Source organism: Cricetulus griseus (assembly GCF_003668045.3).
Source record: "Cricetulus griseus strain 17A/GY chromosome 1 unlocalized genomic scaffold, alternate assembly CriGri-PICRH-1.0 chr1_1, whole genome shotgun sequence".
Lineage (NCBI taxonomy): Eukaryota > Metazoa > Chordata > Mammalia > Rodentia > Cricetidae > Cricetulus > Cricetulus griseus.
In genome coordinates this window covers 104480715-104489983 of record NW_023276807.1, presented here as the reverse complement: position 1 = coordinate 104489983, position 9269 = coordinate 104480715, and positions in this window count along the sequence as shown.

Sequence of the window (9269 nt, the reverse complement as noted above, 5' to 3'; positions counted from 1 at the left end):
TTGAGGACTGCTCCAGACTGAGCCCCAACTACATTCCTGCCCAGTGCTCCTCTCAGGAGCTGGGTGTTCACACACTGCAGTTGGTTCAGAACAGCATTGGTGTTCAAGGGTAGCCATATTACCTACAGTAATCCTCTTTCTTATCAGGGGCACCCAGAAAGGTTTCCAGAGCCAGGAACATTCCAGTTCTCTATATCTTTGTGTCCTTCACTCTCTGGATCAGGCAGGGTGATGAACTTGATCTATGAAGAGCTGCAAGGCTGCTGTCCTGAGCGCTGAGTAACAGTTGCCAGCTCTGGCTGCCACCATGGTTCAGGAGACTGCCCACATGTTCATGTACGCAAGGCCTACCTGCTTTCTAGCTCCACATGGCCTCCCTGACCAGGCTCCAGTTCCAGCATTCAGCCCATGACCTTCACTCCAAGGAGAGCTTCCATCCCCCATCTCTACTGACCAAGCCATTGTCAAATTTCTTTGGCCAGGACTCTGCTTCCTCCCCAGAGAATGGGACCAGTGTCAAGGTCTTGCCTGTGAACACACAGTTCAGTGGGCCTGAGCATTCACAGTCACCTGCAGCTGCCACTGCAGCCAGCCAGGGTCAGAGCATCACACCATAAAGAAGGCTGGGGATGCTAGCCACCACCTTTCACCCACCCATCCTCAGCAATCACAGGTCAATCCTTTTGGTAATGGATGTCCCTGTCTGGACATTTTGTAGGATGGAGACATATGTGCAATTGGCCTTGTCCACTTACCTGTGGCCTTGTGGGTCCCCTGGGGCATGTCAGAGGCCAGCACTTCCTCTGCATGGCTACTTATTCTGCTAGTACCACAGTTGTCTCCAGGTGAGTAGATGTCAGGCTTTTGCACCCCTGGAAAAGTACAGAGTTCTAGCTGCTGGTGTATGAGTTGCTGCATATACACATGTGTTTTCTTTTCTTATGTATGGTCATTTCTACGAGTGAAGCTGCTGGCCCGGGTATGACTGTTCTCTAGACTAGACACATTTATCCTTCCATTTGAAAGCAAGAGCTTTACAACTAGTTGAAAATAGCTCCAAGATACTCAACCCTGGCTGGTCAGAAGATGCCTGTAATTATCTTGAATGCCTCCCCCTCTTACCCAGCAGCCAAAGGGTGTATCTGCCCATCTCCAAGAGGCACATGACCACTGAGCAGGACTGGGTACCTCTCCATTCCCTAAATTTACACATTTCTACAGTATCCCCATCCCATGTTCAGAAGGGCTATAGTGATCCTCCAACCACTTACTGGGTCCCCAGAGAGAAGGGACGGGAAGGGTCACACAATCATATACTAGAGTGACAGGGTCAATACATGGTACATTCTGGGCTTCTGGACATCTAGTCCTTTCCTGGGTCCATCAGCCTCACCAGCTTTCATGTCCTACAGACCAGTGCCTTCCATGAGAGTCTCTCCCATGTTTGTCTCATATGGGCTCTTACAGATATGCCCATGATTCCATGAAAACACACACACACACACACACACACACACACACGTTTACTTTTGTTTAGCATATTTCAATGAACAATATCACTACCTTTCCACCTAAAGTTTGCTTAGGACTCACTATGCAGCTCAGGCTGGCCTCAAACTCATGATGATCCTCCTGCATCTGCCTTATGGATGCTGGTATTATAGGTGTGCCACATCACACTTGGTTTAGCTTACTGAGGTTTAGCCTCTTCCATATGGGACCATTGTCCAGTAAAACCAGGGTTACCTGAACCCAGAGCTCCATGGCAGGTGCTCTCATGATGAAAATACGACCTAGCAACTAGTGAATGGGGAGTTGTACAGCTGGATTTCCTAGTGCTTTATATCCTTTGAGACAGAGTGTGACAGCAAGAGATTCCATTGCACTCCTCAGAAACATGTGTGATTAAGTACAAACTTATAACTGTTCCTTTCTGGATCTTTCCATATAGTATGTTCAGACTATACATGACAGTGTGTGATTTTAAATGCAGAAAGTGAGACCCCAGATGAGGAGGGACAACATAAAAATATAAAAACAGTGTGCAGAACTGCAAGCAGATTACGAGAAAGTAGGGATGTGAGCCATGCAACCAGCAGTCTCTAGACAGGGACCTAGGAGCAGAGAGTACAGTACCCAGGGGCCTGACGATAGCAGTAATACTTCCAGGACAGAGGGCCCTTGCTCTTTCCTGTATCTTCAAGATTCTGCACCATGTATGTTCACCTTTGCAAACAACTTTTATTTTGAATGTTGGTCTGAGATCCCCCTCCCTACCTCTATAAGCCCCTGTAGACCCTCCCTGTCATCTTGGAGACAAAATTCATCCCCACACCACTCATGAAGCCATGAAGGTGTTGGTCACGTGGCTTGGCTCTCAGATAGTAGCTATTCCCACCCCCTTCCTTATACATGGATTCAGAACTTCCCTGAACCCACTTCAAGGCCTTTTTGCACATTTCTGTCCTGCCCAGACACACTGCCTATCCTCCATTCATGGCTCTGCCACCCCGTGATCCTTTTTCCTCTTGAAAACTATTCACATCCCAGGTCCTAATTCCATGCTCTTGGACTATTCCCTCTCCTGAGGAATCTGAGTCACCCCTCCCTCCCAGACGATGCTGACACTTAACTTCCATCCTTGGTGAGTTCTTGGGTAGCCTTTTTGTTTATAGTGAGGCTTACAGGGCTTACAAGGAAGGACCTAGGGGTATTTGGTTCCCAGCACAGTGTCCTGCAGTAGGGGCTCAAAGATGGTAGAATGAATAAAAGAAAAAAGAAGAGCTTGGTATTGATGTAGAGGGCTTGGGGGGTCAGAGGCACTGCCAGGAGGGTACCACCCCAGAGAGGCATCCCTATAGTCTACAGTGCCTTTGGCTTCAATAAACAGAACAAATAAGGTTCAGCTCTAGTCCAGGAGCAACCACTGAGAGGTCTCAAAGATGGCAGGCAACAGGAAAGTGACTCGAAGGACCAGGGGACATTTCTCAGGCAGGAGAGGCCCAAAAGGTATCTGGGCAGGGGAGACGGTGAGGGTAAAGACAGGGAGGCTTGCAGCATACAGCAGTTAGTTCAAATCAGTCCAAAAGAATCCAGCTGGGCATCATCTCCTAGAGAGATCAGTGCTGTTACAATTGGGACAGCCGGCGAATGGGTCATGGGAGTATTTACATCAGAGGCAGTGGCAAGTGTCTTGAATGAGGCTTCTTTCTTTTTGTGCCCCGTGTCCCCTCTACTCCTTAGTCCTCATCCCCTAGACATTTCTTATTCTTTATGGAGTGCTGGTTTGCCTGCTCAGTGCTGTTCCGACCCGGACAGAAGTGTCCGTAGCTGCAGGAAGTTACGCTCAAGATAGTGCTGTTTAAGGCCTGCCCCAAAGCCACTTGCAAGGTGTCTGCTCTTTCCCATGAAGGGTGGTTATGCTTTCTCTTAGACTTGCTGAGGCCACCTGACTCATAGACTGTCCTTCTATAGCTTTGAGGGCCAGTTGGCCCCACCGCAGGAGGGCAACTCTGCCCAGAGCCCCTGGGGCCTCTCTTTGCCCCTGTCAGTCTGGCATTCCCAACTTCCTGGCCCAGGAGCTCTCCAGAAGAACATAGGGCCAAACCCAACATCACTTCAAGGTTGATTTAGAAAAGAAAAAGAGAGAGAGAAGAAAGAGAAAGAAAAAAAAGCAGCAAGCCAGTGAGGGTGCGGGCTTGGGGGTGGCAAACTACGCAGGGACTGGGCAATTATCCTTTGAAATTAGGCTAGCCAAACAGATGTTTCTATTTTCATCCTGTCCTGTTCTCTTTCCAATCCAGCAAAATTAGTTGCAAAGTCATCAGTCACCCAATCACGCTAATAGTTTAACATCCGATCTGCCAGAGCCGGCGGGCGGGGGGCGGGGGGCGGGGGCGGCAGATCCACTTCGTGCTTCCTTCCCGCTGCGCAGAGTGAGCGGCATCTGCTCTAACATAAGTTAAACCTCGCAGTTGACTTTATTTTCTTTCTCCTGGTCCTCCGGGTCCCGAGCTGGGGGGAGATAAAGTGAAACACATTTGCTTCCCCGGAGGGAGGAGGGACACCGAGCTGCCTTTCTGGAAACTCGGCCCATCAATCATAAACTGATTACAAATTCGTCACCTTGAATCAATTTCTGTTCACAAGTTCAAAAGGCGCTATGAGCTCGAGGCTATCTGGAATATTCTACATGTGGAGAGTATTAACATTTGATCCAGCTCCTCCTTCAGAGGAGGGGACTTGCCAGGGAGGGGAGACTAGTTTGCATTGACCGGCCAGGATTCACACCCCGGGCCCCCTCCACCATGGGCATGCGGAAACTGTGGACCCAAGATGGGGGAGGGAAGAGACAAGAAGCTCGTGTTTGATGGAGTCGATCACATCACAGCCCACATTTTCCTTTTGACAAGCTATAAATGAGTCTTAAACTTTTTTTTTTTTTTTTTTAATGTTTGTTCTTTGTGGTACTAGAGCATCGTGCATGCTAAGCAAGTGTTCTACTTCGGGCTGCTGAAGCACTCTTACACACAGAAAGACACAAATGAGAGATAAAGACAAAGAGACAAAGAAAATGGGAGAAAGAGACAGAGACAAAGACACAGAGACCAGAGCAGGAGAGGAAGGGAGGAAGATAAAAACAAAGACAGAAAGAGGGAGATAAAGAGAAAAGAAAGGGAGGGGAGAGGGACTCGCAGAAAGAGGAAGCAAGATGCAGAACAGTAAGAAAGGAAAGGCAGAAGAGGGGGGAAGGGAGTAAAGAGGGGAAAAAAGTATGAAGGCAGTCCATTTCCCCATAGTCCCCCAAGTTTCTGGTCCCTTCAGATTCCATATTCTTCCCCCCAGTTTCAGAAACTTGGGGGCGGGGTGGCACCTTTCCGGGGATGTAGTCTAGAAGTTTAGCCAGGGAAACCAGCTTCAGAATGAGCTGGCTCCAAACTCATTATGCCACAATCAGGGAGAGGTGGGTGTGGAGGAGGCTTAGCAGCCACTCTGACTCTGGCTGTTCCTCTACAAGAGAGAAAGAAGGAAGGAGGAGGAAGGGGAGGAGGGAAAGAGGAAGGAAGGGGGGAGGGGGGACCTGAGAGAAGACTGGTTCCATTGCCATGGGGCCAAAGCCTACTCAGATGGAGTGTGGGTGCAGATCCAAGCTCCCCCTCCAGCAGGTGCAGCCAGGGTTCCCGAGACCCTTTCAGTTGTAATAGGAGACTGAGCTCCCCAGCATTCTGGTCATTGCTCACTACAGCCACACCCAACAGAATCCCTAAAAATGGGTGACCACAGCCCAGGCATACCAAGGACCTTTGGTTCAGAGGAGTCAGATTAACCAGTACCCAGTATGGGCAGACATCCTGACAAGGGACCCATAGCATGACATGGACTCTAGGAAGTTCTGAGATCCATAGGCTGGTGGTAGGGCTCTAGAAGCAGATGTGACTGCCAAATTTCTGTAAGGTGAACAGACAGATACTTTGGGAGAAAGTCGGGACACAGCAGGCAGAGAGAGCAGAGCTGTTCCCTCCATGAGTGAAGGCAGTGATCCAGCTCATATGGGCCCCAGGAACCAGTGTGATTTCATTCAGCAGCAGTGACATGCCTACTTCACCCTGTGAAAGGTGCCCAGCACAAGCCTGACACAGAGGCCACCACAAGCACCAAACCTCTTTTCTTAGGCGATTGGTCACAAAGGACACTGGAACCTGCTCTCAGTTCCCAGGATGTTAATTTGAACTTAGCTCACCAGCTTCAAGGAGCTGGGAGTCAGGACTGTGTGTCTGGGCTTCTGGGAGAAGGGTGTTGAGAGCTGGGGCTTCAGATACTGTGCCAAGAGACTGACACTCTTTATAGCCCAGGGACACCGTGTGCTGGTGATTTCTGTGGCACCCAGTGGAGGTCAGAGCGTCTGTAGTCCTTGTCTACAGACAAGGATGGTGAGGGGCTGTGGGCTGTGGGTTTGGGCACTGCATGTCCTGTCTCAATTGGATTTTATCTTCTGGGACTCCTTCTGGCCCATCCATGCAGCTAGCAGAAACAGGGAGCCCCCAGACACATCTGGGGCACATCCCTAGAGAGCTTAGTTGGGCCTGGAATCCAATCAGGTTTCAGCATGGACCAGGCATTGGAGACATGGTGGAAACCAGTTTCATGTGGCACCTCCAGAGTCATACAGAAGACAAGGAATAGGTGTCAGCACAGGCCCTGTGAGAGGTGTGTGGGAGTGGTCTGCTCCTGGCTTGGACTACTGGCTTCATAGCCAGTAGTCTCCAGAAGCAGGGGCCAGACAAGGCTACTGGTCTGTCAGTCCTGGTGTGGCAGCAGAGGGGTAGGAATGACATTGCAGTCACAGGAGCTGTCCTAGGAAACCTGGACAAGGGGCTTGAGCCATCACCTTGACTCTGGCTACTGAGAGGTCTTGTGCCTTTGCTTCCCTAGTGCTCCAGGGGTGGTCTTGCAAGTTCTTTCTTGGCTTCTACCTCTCTGACCCTATGATGTCTACTGATCCCAGCAGGCTTTGTAACAATGAGACTAGGACTCTCCTATGGGCTTCTGCACACCGAGATGGATCACATCAAACTGGCTCTATGTGGCCATGAAGCAATGGGCCTAAGAAGTACATAAGCTCACATTTATGAGCATGGGACTATCCAGGACCTCAGAAAAGAAGGTAGCTGATTAGTGATGTCTACCAGGACAGAAAAAGGTACTAGTGTCGATTAGTGATGTCTGCTAGGATAAGGAGAAGACATCATCCTGCCTATCTACAAGTTTCCCCAAGAGGTTGCTTGGGATTACCTGCAGCCTGGGCTAGAAGGGACCCCACAGGGCACTTTTACCAATAAGGTGCTGAAGTGAAGAAGCCTTCCACTCCACACAGATTCCCCTTTTCCCCAGACCCCTCTGCTAGCTAAAATGTCCTCACTATGCTTAAAGCCACCTTACATGAACTCCCCTCCAGAGGCTTTGAGGCTTGCTTCTATAGCCTTTGCCTCTGTAAGAGGGGCTGAAGAGCTGAGCCAAGCCTGCAGCTTGAGCTACTGGTTACTTTTGTAACACACCAGCTTCCCAGGACCAGCTTCTCTCAAATTAGGAGGGTGCTCAGGCTTGAGGTCAACTGACCCTCTTTCCTGTCTGGCCTATCACTGAGGACTCAGCCCTAGGCTGGCCACTTAACCCCTGGCCTGTGATAATGCTGCTCTGAGGGCCAAAGGCCACCCACCTTGTACATGGCACGAGGAGCTGACTTGGAGAAGGGATCCCAGCAGGCAGTGGGATGTCACCAAGTTCAAGCCTGCAGCTTTGCCTTCCTGCCTTGGCCCTTGGCCACAGAGATGGGGAGGAAAGGGCTCTGACATGGGTACTTAGTTGCTACAGGGACTCAGAAGAAATCCCATTGCAGGGTCCTGCTTGAGAAGAAACCAAGCCCCTGGAAAGTTCAGTGGGTCCCCCAGTGAGCTAGTGTGTCACATGTCTCTGCCCTGTCCTGGAACCTGCAAAGAAGCACTGGGAAATGTACCTATGTCCTTGGTTAAGATGAGCCATAGTGGATGAGGCCATCTGTGAGTTAAACATTCTCCCTTCAAGAGAAGAGGATGCTAGGCTCATCTGGGGCATATTCCAGTAGAACCTGGACCTGGAATCCCATTAGAAGACAATCAGGACCAGGTAGAGGTATGATGGAGACCAGAGTGTGGCCCCTCCAGGGTCACTTTGCATGCAGACATGCAGGCAAGGGGCCCACGGTAACAGGTAGCCCTTGAGTGCTGACAACCCTTGGAAGCTGTGGGAGGTAGGAGAGGGGCATCTGAATCTCATAGGGCAGCCAGCCCTACTCACACCCTGATCTTGGACTGTTACCTCTAGATCAGGGGAGAATGTGTGTCTATTGCCTTAGCCGTGCTATTTAGAATGCTAGTGCAAGCCAATACAAACTAGCTTCAAGTTCAAGCTGTACCATTAACCAGCTGTGTGGCCTTGGATGGCTCCTTTCACCTCTCTGAGCTTCACTCTCCTGGTTTAAACTGTAGAGGTAGCATGTGGCCCTAGGGAGCAAGTGGGCAAGGTGCTGTGTGAGGCAGTAGAAAGTCCCTGTCCCTGCTCCCGGCGTGAGGGTGCCATGAGGGGAAATGGGGCATTATGAGGTTTCCGGTGGTTCTGTTTGATGTGCACAACCACATCCGAGGGCACATGAAACACTTTGAGCCAGGTCGGGGCAGAAGAGCTCTGAGAAAGACTGGCCCCGCAATTAGCTGTGGATTGGATTTCTCTTGGTTCCCAGGAGCCTGCCGTCAGACCAGATTGCTGGGAGAGGGCCACAGGTCCTGGACTGCACAGCCCCCATTCTCATGCCTACCCCTCTCCGTGGGACTCTGCTTAGTAAATATTAATTTACCCTCAATTACTACTGACAGGTCGAGGAAGGCCTCTCCCTGCCCTTTCAGGGCCATGTCCTTCAAAGTCAGCACCAAGCAATTAGGACTAATAGTGTCTGCAGGCGGGGCCCATCTCCTGGAGGCTGCAGCCAGCTTGAGTCCAGATAGCCACCTCTTCTCCTAGAGAATACAAGAAAGCATTGTGGTCAGGTGCCTGGGAGAAGCCGGGGTAGCTGGGCCCGAGGCCTCAGACCTGTGGACTATAGGGTACCTACATGGAGACCCAACAGGTGCCCCTGAAACAGGGTATCAATGAGGGCCTGGCTGGTCCAGGGAGGAAGTAACAACAGACTTTCATGGCAAAGAAAGGGCCAGGGTACAGACCTCTCAAGGACTGATTTTTTCAGCTGGTAGGGAGGGGATCAGGACCCCACTGGGCAGTGCTGGGAGCTGAGTGAGATGATGGTGTTGAGATTTACCTGCTAAGTGGGTCAGGACACATGAAAGGCTAAGGATGGGTTTGCCCCAGATAGACCTAGAAAGTGAGTAGAGTGGGCTTTGCCAAGCCCAACATCATGGGAGGAAGGACTCTTGTCACTACCAACCTTTCATAGCTCTCCTATTTCCCACAAGGGCATAAGTACCAGTTCCAAGGGCAAAACATGACACATATCCCACTGTTGTTTCTGTTTCACAGCTAAGGGCCTGGAATCCAGGGTCAGGGTGCTGGCTGGGCCCCTTCTGGAAGGGTCTCTCTTGAGCTGCAGGTGGCTATGCTCCCACTTATCCTCACATTCTCATGTGTTGGAGAGAGCTCTGGGGCCTCTTCCATAGGATGCTAATCCAAGTTAGGGCAGTCAGGCACATCTCTGTTGTCTAGAGGCATTTCCTCCTATCTTA